Below are 19,763 nucleotides of genomic sequence, written 5' to 3'. Positions count from 1 at the left end.
ACTTCAGCTTTTCGTTTACGAAGGATGGTGTATCAGAATCCCCGTATTCTCTTTCGTTACTGGCGTTGTCAGGTGATTCTTTGAGTAAAACCCCAAATCCGTCTAGACGAAGTCAGAGCAAGTGGGAGTGTTTTGACGTTGACTTTAACAGAAAAGGAGCGGTCTCCTTTCACCGCCAGCCCTTGTGCCCATTCTTGGGCTCCTGCAGGATCCCTTGGTATACTTTGTGGCCTGACCAGAACCACCCCTGGTGATTTCCCAGGATGAATAGTCCCCAAACGTGGTCGCTGCAGTCTTGGGGTCGGGCAGAGGTGCTGTGTCACGCTTGCTTTCAGTAGGGATGCAAGTGTTGCCGTGGGAGTCTTGGGTCAATATTTTTCATGCCGGTTCCGAAGGGGCACAGGGCATATGCTGAAATAAACTCCGTCGGCGGACAGTTTGGAGTCGTTGCTGGGCCTGCGAGAACCTTCGGGCCACAAAACCACTGCTTCATCCTGAACCTGAGCTGGAGGCAGCTAGGAGAGAGCACCCACTGAATAGCGTGTGCTAAGTCCTTATCTGGTTCTTGGGGCTCAACCAAACAGATGAGAGGAGCCGAAGTCAAAACAGGCATTGGCACCTTGACTTGGGTTAATGGCCTACCCAGGGCAGTGACGGATTCGTTACTAGACAGACACCCGGCAGGAGCCAGACGGGAGTCAGTGATCATATATCAGATGCATTTAAAAAAATGTCTTGGGGCGCCCGGGTGGCTCGGTCGTTGGGCTTCCGACTTCGGCTCAGGTCATGATCTTACAGTCCGTGAGTTCGAGCCCCGCGTTGGGCTCTGTGCTGACAGCTCGGAGCCTGGAGCCTGTTTCAGATTCTGTGTCTCCCTCTCTCTCTGCCCCTCCCCTGCTCATGCTCTGTCTCTCTCTGTCTCAAAGATAAATAAATAACTTTAAAAAAATAAAATAAAATAAAATAAATAAAAAAATGTATTGATATGAAGGGGAAGGGCCTTCGCATTAGAGCAAACAGGAGAGGAGAGCCCTACCTTGAGGTATTTCTTTCAAGTCTTCAAAAGAACCAAGTGAGCTAGTGGGGAACACTGAGAATCACAAGGCTTCTGTGTACAAGGCTTGTGGGACAAAGTTAACGATGATGAAGTAAACTTAAGGGGACAATGATGAGCTGAACTTCTGGTTTTGACGGCCAGTGTTTCAGGAAATGGACAGGTTGGGAACCTTCTGCTGTTGTAAGTTTTAAGAGCAGGAGATTATTTCTTGGGAAGCTTCTTTTAATTTCCGTGGTGATAGTTGAATATGAGTCCACTGTGGTTTAAGGAGACCCTCCCATTTGAAAGTGACTTCTGTCTATTTATGATTAGCCTATTGTTTGTTTATGTAGAATTTAGAAGGTTTTATGATAACTTTATATACATTTTGAGGCTTTAAACATGAAGTGACATTGTTTTATCACTCATAAAAATATTTGTTCCCTGAGAGTTGATTATAAACAATGAGCTAGCAGGAGTCTTGAAATAAAGGAAAATGATAGCCACAGTTTTACAATAGATAAATCTGAGCTAAGTAGAAGTGAGTTCTGTTTTTCATAAAATACACCCCAAAGCTAATACTTTGTAAATACTACCGTTTTCTTTATGGCTACAGTATAACCAAATTCAGAACTTTAATAACTTTCTATTTTTGGCTATCAGGTTTGTTTTTGTTTGGTTTTAAGTTTAGTTACTTATTTTGAGAAAGAGAGCATGAGTGAGAGAGGGACAGAGAATCCCAAGCAGGCTCCGTGCAAAGAGCACCCTTAGCACGGAGCCCAGAGTGGGACTTGATCCCGTGAGCCGTGAGATCATGACCTGAGTCTAAACCAAAAGTCGGGCGCTTAACCGACTAAGCCACCCAGGCACCTAGGCTCTCAGGTTTATGGAACAAAAATAAAGTTCACAGAAGCAAAAGTATGCTATGAAAGCCAGTTCCACTGCGGGTATGTTGCCATTAGGGGCTCTGTTTATCCCTTAGAGCTTTAATTTTTCTCCTGAGCATTGTTTTTCGTTTTGAGTTCAGGAGTGAGGTTAGGTTGGCAGTGGATACATCCCAGTCCCCACTGCTGAATAAGGGCATGGAATCCCGATGCTGCTTGGAACTGTGACTGTTGTAGTCAACCAGCGGGGCCCCTGGAGTTGAACGATCCATGGCATTTCCATCACTATGATTTCACTTCTGACATGGAGCCCGGTATTTGATGAGGTTCCTAACAAGACTGGATGGTGCCATTTCTTTTTCAAAAGCAGGTAAGGTTGCAGCGTAGGGTTTTTGTAATCGTACTCAACGCTGACTTCTCATGGGAATCACTGGAGAGCACGCAAGCCTTCCCATGCCAGGCTGCACCCTGATCAAGTAAGCGGGACTAGCGGGGGACCCAGGGTCAGTACTTCTTAGGGGTCTCCTTGAGATTCTGCTTGTGTGTCAGGTTGAGACCCATTTCACCAGCTGTAGCCATCGTGGAACCTTCGGGCTGTTGTAAGCAAATGTTCCGATCAGTGAGTTAAGGTGGTGCCATTACTCTCCGGTCACGTTCCAGCCGAATGTCAAGTGTGCTGGCGGGTGGAGACAGGCCCGGTGGAGCTACCTCTCCTCCCCCTTTGAGGAAAGCAACTAGAGTGGGCACCCGTGAGGACAGTGGACAGTTTGCGGGGTCAGAGTGCTTGTCCTGCCGTCTCCCCGACACACTTAGAAGCCTCTGGAGTGGGACAGAGCACCTGCTGGGCCAGCCTCAATCACCACAACAGCATTGTTTTGGCTGTGTTTTTAGGTGTGTGGGCTCCACAGAGCTTCTGTGACTCGGGGACTTCAGACTCAGGTGTGGGCGGGGAGGTCTCCCACGAGCCAGGGGCTCGCTCCCCTTTCCCCGGGACACGCTCCTCGCCGTTCTGCGGGTTGCCCGCTGCTCTTGACTGCTGTCACAGTGGCCCATGAGTGAGGAAGGACTGTGTCCGGGAAACCGTGGTGTAGCACAGTTCCATCAGAACCCCTCATTCGCTGAGGTTTCTTTTTCTCCCTTGACAGGCAGCAGGTTGACTGGGATGCTCACAAATGGGAATCTGTCTCGTCAGAGGGCCGGGGGTGGGGATCTCCACCCGGTGAACTCGGGGCACGTTACCCCATCTCGGAGCTGCTCTTCTCTTCAGCTGTTAGAATTCCTTGTCAGGACTGGTTTTGAAAGGGTCCGTGAAAGTGCTCCGTGGAAAAAGAAAAGAATGAAAGGAACCCCATTCAATCTCCAGCTGAGCCGGGTGTGAACCTCCTGCCCGAGAGAGAAGGAGCAGAGCCGTGGCGAAAGCAATAACCCCGTGCAGCATCCATAGTGTGGTGAGCCACGGTTAAAAAAAAAAAAAAAAAAAAAGACTGATAGGGGCGCCTGGGCAGCTCAGTCGGTTGAGCATCCGACTTCGGCTCGTGGTTCGTGAGTTCGAGCCCCGCGTCGGGCTCTGTGCTGACAGCTCGGAGCCTGGAGCCTGCTTCGGACTCTGGGTCTCCCTCTCTCTCTGCCCCTCCCCTGCTCATGCTGTCTCTCTCTTTCAAAAATAAAACATTTTTTTTTAATTTTATTTAAGTTAAAAAAAAAAAAAAAGACTGATAATACCAAAATGCTGGCTAGGATGCGGGGAGACCGCAGTACAAAACGGGACAGCTACCCCAGGACACCCTTTGACGTTTTCTTGTAAAATTCAACACACGTGTGCCTCACAACCCAGCATTTCTACTCCTAGGTGTTCACAGATGAGGAGTGAGAGCATGTGTCCACAAAATGACCTGTGCAAGTATGTAGGTAGCACTTGTTTCATAATATATATAAAAAAAACCCCAAACCCTGGAAATGCCTCGAATACCTGTTACCAGAAGAGTGGTTCAATAAATCTGGGTGGTGGATTCATAAAATGGGACACGACTCAGACCCCCCAAAAAAGGAGGGGGTATACTGATATAGGCAAGACCTGGTGGAATCTCACAAACGTGTTAAGGGAAATACATCAGAAAGAAATCCAGATTGAGTGACTTCATGTGCATGAAGTTCAAGAACGGCGATCAGAGGGAAGGTGTGACTTAGAAAGGGACGCAAGGGGACGGTCTGAGGTGATAGGGACGTTTTGTATCTTGTTTTGGAAGGTGGGTTTGTGGCTGTGGACGTACATCAAAATCGATCTACAGCCTTTAAGATCTGTGTGTTTCATTGTATATACATACTGGTTTTGGTGGATAAGGAAAATTTCTCATGTTTTTTTTTATCGTGGTAAAATATACATGACATTTACCATCTTAGCCGTCTTGAAGTATACTGTGGCATTAAGTACATTCATCCTGTGCCACAACCATCATCATCATCTACAATGAGAAAAGCAAACGAGGGGCGCCTGGGTGGCTCAGTCAGTTGAGCATCTGACTTTTTTAATATTATATTTATTTTTAAATTTACATCCAAATTAGCACCTATTGCAATGATGATTTCAGGAGTAGAATCCAGTGATTCATCCCGTGTGTAACACCCAGTGCTCATCCCAGCAAATGTCCTCCCTAATGCCCCTTGCCCATTTAGCCCATCCCCCCACCCACAACCCTTCCAGCAACCCTCAGTTTGGTCCCTGTATTTAAGATTCTCTGATGTTTTGTCCCCCTCCGTGGTTTTGTCTTACTTTTGCTTCCCTTCCCTTCTGTTCGTCTGTTTTGTATCTTAAATTTCTCTTATGAGTGAAGTTCTAGTATAGTTGTCTTTCTCTGACTGACTAGTTTCCATCCACCTTGTTGCAAATGGCAAGACTTCATTCTTTTTGATTGCTGAGTAATATTCCAGTGTGCGGGGGTATACACAATATCTTCTTTATCCACTTATCCGTCGATGGAAATTTGGGCTCTTTCCATTCTCATGGTTATTGTTGATAGTGCTGCTGTATACATTGGGGTGCATGGGCCCCTTTGTAACAGAACACCTGTATCCTTTGGATAAATACCTAGTAGGAGCATCTGACTCTTAATTTCAGCTCAGGTCATGATCCCAGGGTCATGGGATTGAGCCCCATGTTGGGCTCCATGCTGAGTGTGGCACCTGCTTGGGGTTCTGTCTCCCTTTGCCCCACCACCCTCATGCTCTCGGTCTCTAAAATTAAAAAAAGAAAAAGAAAAAACTAAAGACAATATCATATGGTAAAGTCCAATTAAGCAATAACTGAGGTTAATACCTTGTGCATAGGTGAAGCCAACCCTGACACTTCTTGGCTCTGTGGCCCCGAAGTGTGTTGAACATACCTCTGTTGTACCTGTCGTGTCTTACCAGTATTAGCACTGATTTACCTGTTTCTCCTGCTGTTCTCTGAATTCCTGAGGGCAGAGAGTATCTTGCTTATCCTCTTTCCCCTGACATCCACATAAGTGAGGCTTTCGTGGAAGTGTGCCACACGGTCCCAATGTCAGAACTTGGCTTGGTACATTTCCATGCTTTGCTTTTCTGTTCTTTTCTTTTCTTCTTCTGCTCTTTTCTTCTTCTGCTCTTTTCTTCTTCTGTTCTCCTCTCCTCTCCTCCCCTCCCCTCCCCTCCCCTCCCCTCTCCTCCCCTCTCCTCTCCTCTCATTTTATTTGAGAAAGACCATGACAGTACGAGCAGGGGAGAGGCAAAGAGAGGGAGAGAGAATCCCAAGCGGGCTCCACACTGTCAGCTCAGAGCCGGACGCGGGGCACCAACTCGGGAACCGTGAGATCATGACCTTCAGCAGAAACGAAGCGTTGGGCGCTTAACCGACTGAGCCACCCAGGTGCCCCCTCCGTGCTTTTCTTAAATTATGAGCCTGTATTTTTCACAACTGCCTCTGTCGGATGGTTAAAGAAACTGTGAGAGTTCAGAATCTTGACATGGGGAACATTCGTGTGACTTCCTCAACGATTTGCTTCTACTTGACATGTGTGTTTTGTCTCCCCTCTCGCTTCTGGCTGGTGTCCGCTCATGGACTCCCACACCCAATACCATGACTTCGGCACTTCCCTTTCTCCTGTGCCCTGTGGTTTCCTGTCCTGCCTCCCAATCCTCCATCTGAACAGCACAAAAGAGCCTGGGCGACCGCTGAAAATATTTTATTCTCCTAGCAGCTTGCAAGAGTTGAAACTAACACTTGGGGCTTGCCTTCTTCGGAAACTTCACGATTTCCCAGGAATAAGGAGGGGTATAGAAGAACGAGAGGGATTGCCATCTGCTGCTGCGGAAGGACCTGGGCACGTTGCTTTAGGGCTGTGCCACCGATGGTCCACAGGCGGCCAGCCCCTTCTTCCTCTTCTGAGCCCGAAAGCCAAAAATAGGCTTATATGCGATAAGGGTTTCCATTCCCAGACAGCTAAACAACTTGTACCGTTTCTAATCGTACTTTCCAGATTAGACCTAATTTTCAATATATATTCAGCATTTTATCCTAGGTCTCTAATTTTATGCACTTTCTTCACAATAAGGCTACCAGCTGACATCAGAAAGAAGTGTGTGGCTTAAGGCTTCAGGGTCCTGGCTGTCAGCCTATCTTGTGATTTTCATCTTCTTGCAGTTGGATTAGGCTTCTGACATCTCTGCTCTTTATAGCGTTCATATCAACACTTTGGCCTTTGGGCTTTTTACTAAACTTTTATTTTTTATTTTTATTTTTTTTAAATACCTTCACAGCAACTTCTAGATTAATTTTTTTTTAACATTTATTTATTTTTGAGACAGAGAGAGACAGAGCATGAACAGGGGAGGGGCAGAGAGAGAGGGAGACACAGAATCGGAAGCAGGCTCCAGGCTCCGAGCCGTCAGCCCAGAGCCCGACGCGGGGCTCGAACTCACGGACCGCGAGATCGTGACCTGAGTCGAAGTCGGACGCTCAACCGACTGAGCCACCCAGGCGCCCCTTTACTAAATTTTTAAATTACAGCTTCTAAGATACAGCGAAACACTCCAGTCACCGCATCCGCTGTCGCCTCGGGCTAAGACACCACTCCTGATGCCTCTGACCTTGGAGAAGCGGGCAGCACTGTCGTGCAAAAGGTGAAAATGTGTAGTCGCTGCCTGACGGGGACAAAGTCTGCATTTGGTGCAGGAAAGGTTGTGTAGGGATGTCCTCCTACTCCTGCAGAAGCTGAACCTGCGGACGTGAAGGGGGATTTCATTTTACAGGTGGGAAACTCATTGACTTCCTCATCAGCAGGTATAAAGGGAGGCCGTTGAATGCCAGTTTCAGGTCTAGGTGCTCTGGAGACAGTGAACAGAAGACACAGGGCTCTGCTCTAATGGCGCGTGCATTGCTAGTCGGGACAAAAAAGGCAATATACTGAGTGCTTTCAGGCGGGATGAAGGGCCCTGAGGAAGGTAAGACTGAGTAACGTGACAGGGCATGTTGGGTTGCGTACCCCCCAGCACATTGGCTGGGGAGGGGGCGTCTCTTTGAGCTGTGATCTGAATGATATGGAAGACAAGGAGAGGGAGAGGATGTGAGAGGGGAGGGCAAGTGCAAAGGCCCTGAGGTGGGGATGAGCTTGAGTGTCTGCAGGGAAGAAGGACATCTCCTCTGGCTGAAGCCAAAGGGTGAGAGGTTGGAGAGGCAAGCAGAGAGCCCTCTCCAACCTCTCCCACCTTCTCTGATCGAGGACCCTCAAGGCTTTGGTAAAGAACTTAGCTTTAATTCTAAATTCTGAAGAAAGCTGTGGGAGGATTTTAATTAATAGATAAAAGATTCAGGGGGCGCCTGGGTGGCTCAGTCAGGTGAGTGTCCGACTTCAGCTCAGGTCGTGATCTCACAGTTCGTGAGTTTGAGCCCCGCGTCGGGCTCTGTGCCGACGACAGCTCAGAGCCTGGACCCTGCTTCGGATTCTGTGTCTTCCTCTCTCTCTGCTCCTCCCCTGCTCACACCCTGTCTGACCTCTCTCAAGAATAAATAAAGATTAAAAAAATAAATAAAAGATTGGACTGTGTAGGGAAAGCAGACAGGTTGGCAGATTTAACAAATAAAAATACAGGATGCCAGATTAAACCGAAAGGTTAGCAATGAATCCTTTTTTAGCATAAGTATGTCCCATGCCATATTTGGGATCTACTTATACCAAAACTGACTCACTGTGCCTGTGAAATTCCAACGTAACTGGGTGTCTTGTATTTTATGTGGCAGTTGGGACACCCGCGTACACGGCCCCGGTGGTAGAGACGAGGAGGGTCAGACTGAGGATGGCTTGTGCATGTTGACTGAAGGACTTCGCTGCTGAGTTGGGTGCGGGGAATGGGAAAAAGAGGAGTCAGGCGGACTTCTCAATTTGCAACTTCCAACAGCCGACAGGGCTCTTTTCTGAGATGGAGATGGCCGGAGTGGGCACGTGTGTGTGTAAGGGTATGATGTGGTGAACGCTTAAAATGGGAAAAATAAACGCACTTCCTAGGAACCTAAAGAATATTTGTTTCATTGTGTAACAGAGTTCTGTGTGCTTCTTTAAGGAGACACTGATAGGCATATTGAAACAAAATGATTTTTGCCATGGAGCTGTGCACCAAATAAACCAGGCTCAAGATGTCTGTCTGAGTTACAGCACTTCTAAAATCCAGCATTACGACCAGACCCTACCTACTGTGGCTCCACTTAAGTGTTTTCTGAAATGTTAGCCCAAATAAATTCTTTCCTTTTGAGTAAAAAGGCAAGAGTTTATAAGCACCTTGCAATACTGAATTTTCTGATAAAAATGTCCTTTTTCAAAAAAAGAACTACAGGTATTATAATTTCTTTTTTTTTTATGTTTAATTTTGAGAGAGAGAGAGAGAGAGAGAGCGCAGGGGAGGGGCAGAGAGAGAGGGAGACAGAATCCCAAGCAGGCTCCATGCCGTCAGCACAGAGCCCGACGTGGGGCCTGAACCCATGAACCATGAGATCATGACCTGAGCCGAAACCAAGAGTTGGATGCTTAACCAACTGAGCCACCCAGGCGCCCCTATAATTTCTTCTTAAAGTGGCCATTGTTAAAATTTCCTTAGCCTTGACTTTATTCTTATGCAGTATAAGCCACTTTAGCAGATAAGCATTTTGATTAGAGGGGGATTGGATGTAAAATGTCCTCCTATCCAGAGAATATTTCAAATCAAAATTGGATGTATTCCATGACTTTTTTTCCCCCACCCTTTCTTCAAAATTTAAAAAAAAAATGTTTTTAATGTTTGTTTACTTTTGAGAGAGAGAGAGAGAGCGAGCGAGCGAGTGGGGAAGGGTCAGAGAAAGACAGTGAGACACAGAATCCCGAAGCAGACTCCAGGCTCTGAGCTGTCAGCACAGAGCCTGACATGGGGCTCGAACCCCGGAACGCTGGGATCCTGACCTGAGAAATCAGACACTTAACTGACTGAGCCACCCAGGTGCCCTGTCCCCTTTCTACTTAACTCTTTCAGGAAGGAATTTCAGCTAAAATTAACATTATAGTATAAGCAGTTAATAAAGTTTACTAGGGCATTCTCTTCCCAAAGGAACTGACATTTTAGTAGGGGACAAAGTATCACCTGAGTCAAATCAGCAGAAGAATTACCTGTGTTGTTTGCTACAAATGCCCTCAATCCCCATGTGGATTCCAGTTCAAGGGTCTGTCAAGCGCAGGACCCAAGAATCCATTTAAAAAAAAAAATTTCTTTTAATGTTTATTTTTTGAGAGAGTGGGGGGGGGGGGGAAGGGGCAGAGAGAAGGAGACACAGAATCGGGCTCCAGGCTCCGAGCTGTCAGCCCAGAGCCCGACGCGGGGCTCGAACCCGCAGACCGTGAGATCATGCCCTGAGCCGGAGCCAGATGCTTAGACCGACCGAGCCACCCAGGCGCCGAGTGAAGGAGCCTTTTGAGAAGCTGGAGGAGAGATGATCGCGCGCAAATGGTCTCCTTACTTGTGTGGCTCAGCGGATTCGTGGGGTGTCTTCTCGTGGTCGTGGCTGCGTCTCGGGCGCTGCTGGTGCCCCGCGGAATAAACCGAAGGGGGTGCCGTGTGCTGAAACGGGTGGGCGGGGGCCCGGGAGGAGGGATGTGCACTCCTGGCTACAGGGTCAGGCCGGCTCTATCCGCAGGACACGGTGTTTGCGAGGGGTTATTCGAAACGAGAAGGAGCCCCGCTTGCTGAGCGGGGTGTTCGGGGAGGGATGGAAGGCTGCGGGGTACTGGGTTCCCGCGTGGCTGGCCTGCAGGACGGGTGGGAACAAGGTGCGCGGCCTACAAAACCAGGAAGCTACCTGCCAGGCTCCGAGGATGGAGGAAGCAGGGGGGAGAAAGAATCTTTCTTTTTGGAAAGATACCCAGGCCAGCCGCGAGTGGCACGGGGAGCAGAGGGCCGTGGTGAACTGGGGGGAGGGGGAGAGGGGGAGAGGGGGGTGTTGAAGAGACTGGGACTGGACAGCGAGAGAAAGGGGAGAGAGAGTTTTCAGTACGGCTCCGAGGTATAGTGGGGTGCTGAAGTAGGTCAGAGGGGTTCAGGCATGCATTCTGGGGGGAATGGGCCCCCCCCCTGCTGCCTCCGTGAGCATTTTCTGTATCTCACGTGAATTATGCTGAGATGACCCCACACTTTCGGGGGAGGGTGAAAAGGCCAAGGAGAGGATGTCCGATTCCGAGGTGAGAGGTGGGCAGTTCCTTTGGAGCTCAGGGAGGGTCTGACCACACGGGTGGACCAGGCCCCCGTCGGCAGCCCCGGCCAGGCCCTGGGTGGGGGGGGGGGGGGGGGACCACTGCCCTTCCGGCCATGTGCATGCGCTCTGGGGAGCAGCCCAAACCCAGGGACCTTTCTCCGAGGCCTCAGTGGCCGGGAAGTTCGGTGGTCATGCGGACAACAGGGTCACCGTGGCGGTTGTGTTCCCTGTACCTCCTTTCCACCTGCCTCCGTCTCCCCTTCCAGACATGAGGATACACTGTTCCAGAACAAAATCCAGGAGACTGACCTACTGGGTAAAGTAAGAAGGAGCCAGGAAGTTGCTATTCTGTTCACTGCCCGCCCCCCCCCGCCCTTTTCATCTTGTTGGTAACTGTGGAGCCCAGCTTCAGACAAACTCAGAAAAGGTGAACGATGCTCATGGAGTTGTTTCCAGGGGGATCCAGGACCAGCTAAACTTGAAATGGCCTCTTCGCCCTCTGTGTGTACGCCTGGGGTTTCACCTGCTTTGAATTGGGATGATCTAATAGCGTCCGATTAGACTGGGAGAGTACAAATGGGTTTGTTAATTAGATGAAAACATTACATTTTATGAGACTTCTATGAACCACAGCTTGATGACTGAGGCCGTCCTCTGGCTTAAAGCCTTATCTGTGATCTGCTCTTCTTTTTGAAAATGTGTCTTATTTAGTTTCTATCAGGGTGTGCGGGGCTGACTAGTCTCCGGCTTTCGAGAGCTGGGTGCTATAACTCCTTGGTCTTTGCCCCACCTGTTGTGAACTTACGCCCTGTGACACCAGATATCCTCTGCCTCCGATATCCAGGTTCCATGATAGGAACTATAGTTTGTTTCACGATATTTTATCACATCCAAGTTCTTTGAAGATCGATACCACTGTCAACGGAGAACCAGCCACTGAAACGGTTGAGGTTCTAGACTAAGACCCCGAGGGCTGCGGTTTTCTTCGTTCGCTTTGCTGGGTCCATGTGGCCGGACCGAGGGCATCACAGTCCTTGTCAGATAAGGACGTTGGACTGGTCAGGGCTGGTCAGTGGTTCTGGAACTTTAGCAGGCATGAGAATCTCCTGCAGGGTTTGCGCAAACCCGGCTTGTGCCTTCAACCCCCGAGGGCACAAAGTATGATTCCGAAGGTCTGGGCTGGGGCCTGAGCATCTGCATTTCTGAGATGCTGAGCTTGCTGGTCTAGATAACCTTTTAAGTCCTCTCCAGCTCAAACACTTTGATTCTGTGCTCCTCTGTGAAGCATCAAGAGGGGCCTTGTAAACACTTCTCAAAGGGATGTTTGAGACTGTTGCTGCGCGTTCACGTCACAGGCGTTTTCTGTCACCCTTCCCTTGCGCTCCTGCGGATTTCCAGTCGCCGCCCTGGGGTCCTGTTTCTCTGTTCCAACAGCTCACTCCGGCCACGGAAAAAGCCATTAGCGGTCGGCCTCCAGAGGCCACATCACATTCCCAGTCTGCAGCCATCCCGGGCCGAGGGACGGAGCCCGGTGGTTCTCCCTTCCCTCTTTCAGCGTGTAGTCTGAAGTGTGGACTCTTGGGAGGTTTCTCGCAGTACGTCCTGGGGAGCAAATGGTGCTCACCTACCAGCACGTGTCTCAGCTCTGACTCGACTGCTTACTGCTTCCGGCACCTCGGAAAAGTCACGTTCCTTCTCTAAGCCTCAACTTTCTCGTCTGTTAAATGGGGTTAACAATAGCATCTGAAGGCTTGTTCTAAGGACTGAATGAAACAATCCAGGTAGAGTGCTTGGCTCAGTACCAGGTACATAGTAAGTGTGAGAGAGGTGACGGTTTTATCAGATAGCATCAGGGCAGTGTTTCATTTTTTTTTTTTTATTAAATTTTTTTTCAACGTTTATTTATTTTTGGGACAGAGAGAGACAGAGCATGAACGGGGGAGGGGCAGAGAGAGAGGGAGACACAGAATCGGAAACAGGCTCCAGGCTCTGAGCCATCAGCCCAGAGCCTGACGCGGGGCTCGAACTCAAGGACCACGAGATCGTGACCTGGCTGAAGTCGGACGCTTAACCGACTGCGCCACCCAGGCGCCCCTGTTTCATTTTTTTTAAAAAATATTTTTAAATTTATTCTTGAGAAAGAGCGAGAGACAGAGCGTGAGCAGGTCAGGGGCAGAAACAGAGGGAGACACAGAATCGGAAGCAGGCTCCAGGCTCCGAGCCGTCCGCGCAGAGCCCGACGCGGGGCTCGAACCCACAGACCGCGAGATCGTGACCTGAGCCGAAGTCGGACGCTCCACCGACTGAGCCACCCAGGATCAGGGCAATGGTTAGATGGGAAAACGAGGTCAGCAGGGATTAGAGATGACAATAATACAGCTACCCTGCGTAAACCGTGGGCCAGGCTTTTGAAATACTACTCACTTTCACCATTAAATGGGGGAATAAACAGACCTGCCATTTAAGTCTATTGAAATTTACTTTAATAACTAAATTCTCTCTACCTAAAAGGAATAGGAAGCAGCACTGTCAAACAAAAAAAGACATTTAAGAATAAAACAGAACCTAGATGATGATTTCTAAAACAAATGGATGTCCAATAAGCATGTATTTACTGTATTTCACAAGCTCTAAGGCAAGCACATTTTTACATTTTAATACCTCTGAAATCACAGTTAATGACCTCTTAATAATTTGCAGGGTAGCCATTCTGTTTTTCTTTTTTAACAGCACATACAGTAATGATATAAAAATCGATGGTATTTTAGGTTCATGAAACAAAACTTTCAGTAAATTAATTTGGTAATTCCATTTCTTGGTGAATTATTTCTGTGATCATCCCATTTGTTACCTAGGTCTTGAGAGAAAAAAATTTATCAAGTTGATCGTTGGCTAAAGGAGTCGTGGTTTTAAAGAAACACTTCTGGGGGTGCCTGGGTGACTCCGTTAAGTGTCCGACTTCGGCTCAGGTCATGATCTCACGGTTCGTGAGTTCGAGCCCCACGTCGGGCTCTGTGCTGGGAGCCTGGAGCCTGCTTCCGATTCTGTGTCTCTCTCTCTGCCCCTCCCCTGCTTGCTCTCTGTGTCTCTCTCAAAACTAAACATTAAAAAAATTTTTAAAATAAATTCTTACCTTGTTTTTTGAGGGCAGAAAGGGAAAATATTGGAGAGAAATGTTGGGTGTGTTAAACATCACAGTGCTTTTAACATCAGTAAACTGGAACCAATGAGGTTGTGTTTCCCATTGTACACTGTTAAACGGTCCTATTTCCTCATTTAAAAATAGTGCTTCTTGCGCTAGGCTTTCTACTTCTTCTGGACATTGTCAGGTTACGTGGGGTGCTTTCCAAACCTAATTCCACTCTGGAATGGTGTGGGCATAATGTAGATCACAGAGCAGTGGAGACATACATTTATATCACGGGGCACTGGTGTGGAGTGTTACCCCGGACCAGTTGTTCTAGATGGGTATCCTGTCTTTGATTCCTGGGCACCAGATGTTAAGGAAGATATAAATCCCTCATCATGTACTGAATTTCACAATGGTCCACCCCTGAGAGAAGAGTACGGACTGACCTCTGTCTGTCTCTATCCTAGAAATGTCGGCATAGTGACACTGCTGTTGAGACTGTGCAGGAAAATTAAATGCTGCCTCAGGCAGTGTGTGTGTGTGTGTGTGTGTGTGTGTGTGTGTGTGTGTGTGAAAAATTATCAGAGATAAAAGTTAAAAATTTAATTTGGGGTGATGGTTGACATCAGGGAGAGTTATTGTTTTGAAAGTGCTCTTTAAAAGTGTATGGGGGGCACCTGGGTGGCTCAGTCGGTTAAGCGTCCGACTTCAGCTCAGGTCACGATCTCACGGTCCGTGAGTTTGAGCCCCGCGTGGGTCTCTGGGCTGATGGCTCAGAGCCTGGAGCCTGCTTCCGATTCTGTGTCTCCCTCTCTCTCTGCCCCTCCCCCGTTCATGCTCTGTCTCTCTCTGTCTCAAAAATAAATAAACGTTAAAAAAAAATTAAAAAAAAAAGATTTAAATAAAAGTGTATGGGATACCTGGGTGGCTCAGTCGGTTAAGCCATCGACTTCGTCCCAGGTCATGATCTCACAGTTCGTGGGTTCGAGCCCCGCCTCGGGCTCTGTGCTGACGGCTCGGAACCTGGAGCCTGCTTCGGATTCAGTGTCTCCCTCCCTCTCTGCCCCTCCCCTGCTCACTTTCTGTCTCTCTTTCTCTCAAAAATAATAAACATCAAAAAAAATTTAAAAGTTTTGACCTGCTGGCGACACCAATAATATTTTGTCAAACTTGTGAAGTTGAGGGAGTGAGAAGGGAGAAGCTGGTGCGAATGAGCTGGTGACATGAACTAAAGGAAGGAGGAAAGGAAAAGAGTTCTCGAAATACGCCCCCAGAGAGTCACGGTCCTCCGTTGACACAAAGGCATCATATACTCAGGTCCTCGGAGATGGCCGTGTCTTAGAATATTTACGCCTCCAGCGTCGCTCCGATAATGTGTCCACCAAATGAAAAGGACCCTGGATTCACGGGTGCCCAGAACTTGAGCTGCGAGAGAGGTTTGTCTTACAAGTGAGGAGAGGGTGTGGGGCCAGGGAACATCAGGGAGCGTATTTGGGAGTCTCGGTGGTAGAGACTGTCCCGGGTTCCCCCAACTGTCTTGCTTTGAAGTTCCCTATTGGTCAAAAGACGATTGCATAAATAAGACTGAGTTAGACTAAAGAGCTTGTTGCCTTCGTAGAAGTTGGTTGGGTTGCCAGGGAAGCCTCCTCCTGCTGGCTTCAGCAGAAATGGGGAATTATTGGAGGGAGGCTGAAGCATTGCCCAGAATTGCCCAGAACTGGAGGAAGAGCTGAGCAAGCAAAGCCGTGGTGGGAAGGGACCTGGGTGGCCTCCGATCTGCTGCTGTCGCCTCAGCCCTGTGTCCTCGCCACTCTGCCTCCGCGAGGCTGGCCTCCCCTAGAGCGGCGTCTGCCCGCACGGGCCTTGCTGACCAGTCGTCCCGTCCTGAGCTTCACATTGACTTGTTGGCTTCTGGAGATTTTTTTTTTTTTAATTTTTTTTTTTCAACGTTGATTTATTTTTTTGGGACAGAGAGAGACAGAGCATGAACGGGGGAGGGGCAGAGAGAGAGGGAGACACAGAATCGGGAACAGGCTCCAGGCTCTGAGCCATGAGCCCAGAGCCCGACGCGGGGCTCGAACTCCCGGACCGCGAGATCATGACCTGGCTGAAGCCGGACGCTTAACCGACTGCGCCACCCAGGCGCCCCGGCTTCTGGAGATTTTTAAGATGATGCCCAAGGCCTAATCCCCGGAGATTCTGACACAGCGGGTCGGGCGTAGAGCCCGGACACGTGCATTACTTTTAAAAGCCCCCACGTTGTCCCGAGGCACAGACAAGGTTAAGGATCGTGGTCTTACACGTTGATAGAACAAATACAGAGTGTACTGTTTGGAGCATGGCAGCTGAAAATATGTTTAAAAGAATTAAGAATGAGAAATCGAGGGGCGCCTGGGTGGCTCAGTCGGTTAAGTGTCTGCTTCTTGATCTGGGTCAGGTCATGAAATCCCTGTTTGTGAGTTCGAGCCCCATGTCGGGCTCTGTGCTGACCATCTGGAGCCTGCTTGGGATTCGTTCTCTTCCCTCTCTTTGTGCCCTTCCCCCGTTCTCTCTCTCTCTCTCGGTTTCTCTCTCAAAAATATATAAATAAGCATTAAAAAAAAAAGGAGAAATCTAGAAAGGATACATTAAGTAATAGTAAGGCACTTGTAGGTAACCACAGGGAAGTAAAATTACCAAGAGCCCTCCCAGACCGTGCTGGCTCAGCTCCCTTCTCTGGGTGTGTTACCTCCCTTCACCCTTACAGAGGCCTCACCTCCAGATAGGGGGCAATAGCCTCATTTTCCCAACCAATTGACTGAGACTGAGGGGTTAGATACCCTCCCAAGGTCCAGTGGCTTGGGATTCAAACTCAGCCTGCACCCAGAGTTCTTTGGCAAACACAGCCATCAGGCTGAGAAGGCAAAGACGCTGAGTGGCCTCTCTGAGACCCGTGTTCCTGTGTGGGACACGCAGGGGCTGCGGGGAGGGGACCCCACCTGTGTGGAGGTTAGAGCAGCCAACGGTGACATGCCTGACGGGAAGGCCATTGAACGTTGGGATCCGTTGCCAAGGGAGAACACGTTTTGTAGTAAAAATGCTGGGCGAGAAAGAGGATCTCAATTATTGCAAGAAAAGCAGAACTTGCTGGGCGTTCAAGGCTAATTAACGGAAATGTGAAGAATGCAAGTGTGTGAGAGCCTGAACCTAAAAGTGGTTTTGTTCAAAGAGGAGAAAGAAATGGTGGGGTGGGGGTGTGGAATGAAATTTTGAAATTTGTCTTTTTTAGGAAGTTGAGATATTGTGTAGTGTTTGGTGAGGAAAATGGGAAGCCTAAATCTGAATGGTCTGTTGATATGGTACTTCTTCTAAAAATAACCGAGTAGAATAGGCTTCACTGAAGAGTCTAGAAAACATCCCCTCTGCCTGGGTGACTTGGAAACGGCCGTGCTTTTAACACAGAGGATTGGACAACAGGCCTCCCAAGGGTTCTTGAAGAAAGAATCTGTAATCCTTTTGGGTTTAACCATTAGGCAAATTTAGTTTCCTGGTTTCAGAAAGAGAAAACACACCCACAGAAAGAAAAACCCAGGCCCGTGGGAACAAGTAACTTCCTCCTCCTGGGGGTGCTTGAAAACCCTAATCTGTCTGCCATGAGTCCCTCTCCTGCCCAGCATGAGGCTGGCTGGGGAGGCATCCAAGAGGCCAAGGGGTGGTGGAGACAGAGCGTGCCAGCTGGGATAAGGAACTAAACACACTTCGGCTGAGAGGTAGGTTTGGAAAGCAAGGCTCTCGAGGCAGAGAAACTGGCCAGAGGCAGCTTTGTGATTCTGTGAGCTCCCGGGACACAGAGGACCTGAGTGGCTGTGTTTCGTGCCTACCCTCTCCACGTCTTTCTCTCCTTTTCCTTCAATCTAACACATCTTGAAGCCGAGAAGCAGAATTCTTCTTCTTCTTCTTTTTTTTTTTTTTTTTACTCGCTTGGGGACAAAATCAGAGAAATGCCAAAGCCAGGTGAAAAAAATGTCTGCAAGCACAGAACTGCTTTTCCTGCCAGATATGTGAGCGTGTGCCACCGATACGGGAAAACGAGTTCGCAGATTCGATGAGGGAGCCCACTGTGAGGCAGGGAAGGGTCTGCAGTCTGGGCCACTTAGCTTTTAATAAAGCAAATGGGGGGGGGGGTGGTAAGAATTGAGGTGGAGGGGCGCCTGGGTGGCCCAGTCGGTTGAGCATCCGACTTCGGCTCAGGTCTTGATGTCGCGGTCCGTGGGTTCGAGCCCTGCGTCGGGCTCTGACAGCCCGGAGCCTGGAGCCTGCTTTGGATTCTGTGTCTCCCTCTCCCTCTCTGCCCCTCTCCTCCTCACGCTTCGTGCCTCTCCCTCTCTCTCTCTCTCTCTCTCTCTCTCTCTCGTAAAAATAAAACATAAAAAAATTTAAAAAACACAAAGTAATGAAGTCTACTTGTAGAATTACGTCTGACTGCAAAACACAGTCCTTGGAATTTCCAAATTCAACGTTAACTCGGTAGATGGTGTTTTATTGCTGACTTGGCAGCTGGGGAGGGTTCTCTGTGTGTTTGGGTGGCAGGTGCAAGGTGGTCTATGAAAAGGTAGAAGAGACCGTGTCTGCCCTCAAGGAGTTGATAGTCTAGTCGAGGAGGCTATGTACACGTTCACAGGTAGGCAATTTAAGAGTTTTGTTACCGGCATGAGATGGAGACGTCGCGGGGCTTGTGCCTACATTCCAAATTGATTACAGAGAGAAGAAATGGGAGGTAGAGAAGGATGTGACCTGAGGGGAGCAGGCAAGATTGGGTGTGAGTTAGGTTTGTTCTCGGCTCTGGCCCTACAGCTGTGTATAGAAGTAACAAAAATCCCTGCTCTCCCCGGGAGGAGAGCCCGACAGATGGTGACATGGGTCCTGTAATCTGAATGCTTCCGATATTCCTATGGAGAAATGTAAACAGGGAAGTGGGCAGGGCAGGGATGAATGACCGCAGATCGTCACTGTGAAACTGGGCTCTGCGAATAGGTATTAACTCACTGGACCAGTGAAGTAACGGAAGGTGGCCTGAAGAACTTGGAATCTCGACGGACACAGTGATCAGATGATTCGCAGAGATGAGCAAAGAGCAGGGGAAAGGCTGCTGCCGAAGGACTAGCGAGGAGGCACCTGCCACAATCCAGACTAGTTATCCCTAAAATGCTGCGATATTAGTGATTAACATCTTGTAGGGTTTTGTGACACAGGAGACTAATGTGGGAAAAACCACCGCGATCCACTATTCGTCCAGTCCATGCCTTTTTCTAAGCTTCGAAGCCAGCCACAGTTATCATGCGGAAGGGACGGGGCTCGACGGAGCGTTGTTTCTACTGAGTCAAGTGTGACACGCAGGTCGCAAAGGTGACGGGGGTCCTGAGCCCAGGTGAATAGGACGGTGAGCAAAAGGCATTTCCATGAAGAAAAATGGAAATTCAACAGAATATGCCTGTCATGCTGTCTTCATGATTTGAGATTTTTCTAAAACGAATCGGGACATCCTCTAGCGTATTCCTACTGAGAATGGGTGGGTTCTCCTTACAGCAGGGTAGGCAATGTGAAGTTGAAGGTGGGGGGTTCTCGGTGCCAGGAGACCTTGCGCGCGCCCCCCCCCCCCCCCCCCCCCCCGTCCTCGCCCCAGGTGCACCTGGCTGGTGGCCCCACCCACCCTCGCCTGTCTCTCTGTCTCACTGCTCAGGCTCGCAGCACCCACCTGCTCTGTCCTAACCTGCTCACATGTTAAAGATTACTGACCCTGAGTGTGTCAGTAATTTTTACATGGTCAATCCTAGAGCAGAGGACACACAAAAGAGTTCCATCTGTGTTTAGGTTGCTAGGTCCAAACAACTTAATACATATTTATTATAACACCTTAGCACCGTTTGAAAAACTAGCACACAAACATTGAAAGTAAAACATACTATTTTTACGTTATTCTTCTTTAAAGTGTTTTCTTAACGTGTATTT

At 48.8% G+C, this 19,763-nt stretch overlaps 1 protein-coding gene across 5 annotated transcripts in view; it reads left to right on the top strand.

The window, feature by feature from the left end:
• LYN (LYN proto-oncogene, Src family tyrosine kinase) overlaps nt 1-19,763 on the top strand; it is a 127,318-nt gene that overhangs the window by 18,768 nt on the left and 88,787 nt on the right. Inside the window, exon 1 of one of the 5 annotated variants that reach the window (XM_027042889.2) lies at nt 17,043-17,524. The exons of 3 other annotated variants lie outside the window; for them this stretch is intronic. The gene's annotated coding sequence lies outside the window, so the exon portion shown is untranslated. Of the gene's footprint in view, nt 1-17,042; nt 17,525-19,763 lie in introns of those variants that run through there. One more of the 5 variants, XM_027042890.2, reaches the window with a different exon arrangement.

The sequence above is a fragment of the Acinonyx jubatus genome, chromosome F2 (genome assembly GCF_027475565.1).
Source record: "Acinonyx jubatus isolate Ajub_Pintada_27869175 chromosome F2, VMU_Ajub_asm_v1.0, whole genome shotgun sequence".
Classification (NCBI taxonomy): Eukaryota; Metazoa; Chordata; class Mammalia; order Carnivora; family Felidae; genus Acinonyx; species Acinonyx jubatus.
Note: the sequence above shows the minus strand (reverse complement) of the source record. Positions and strands in the feature narration are given on the sequence as shown.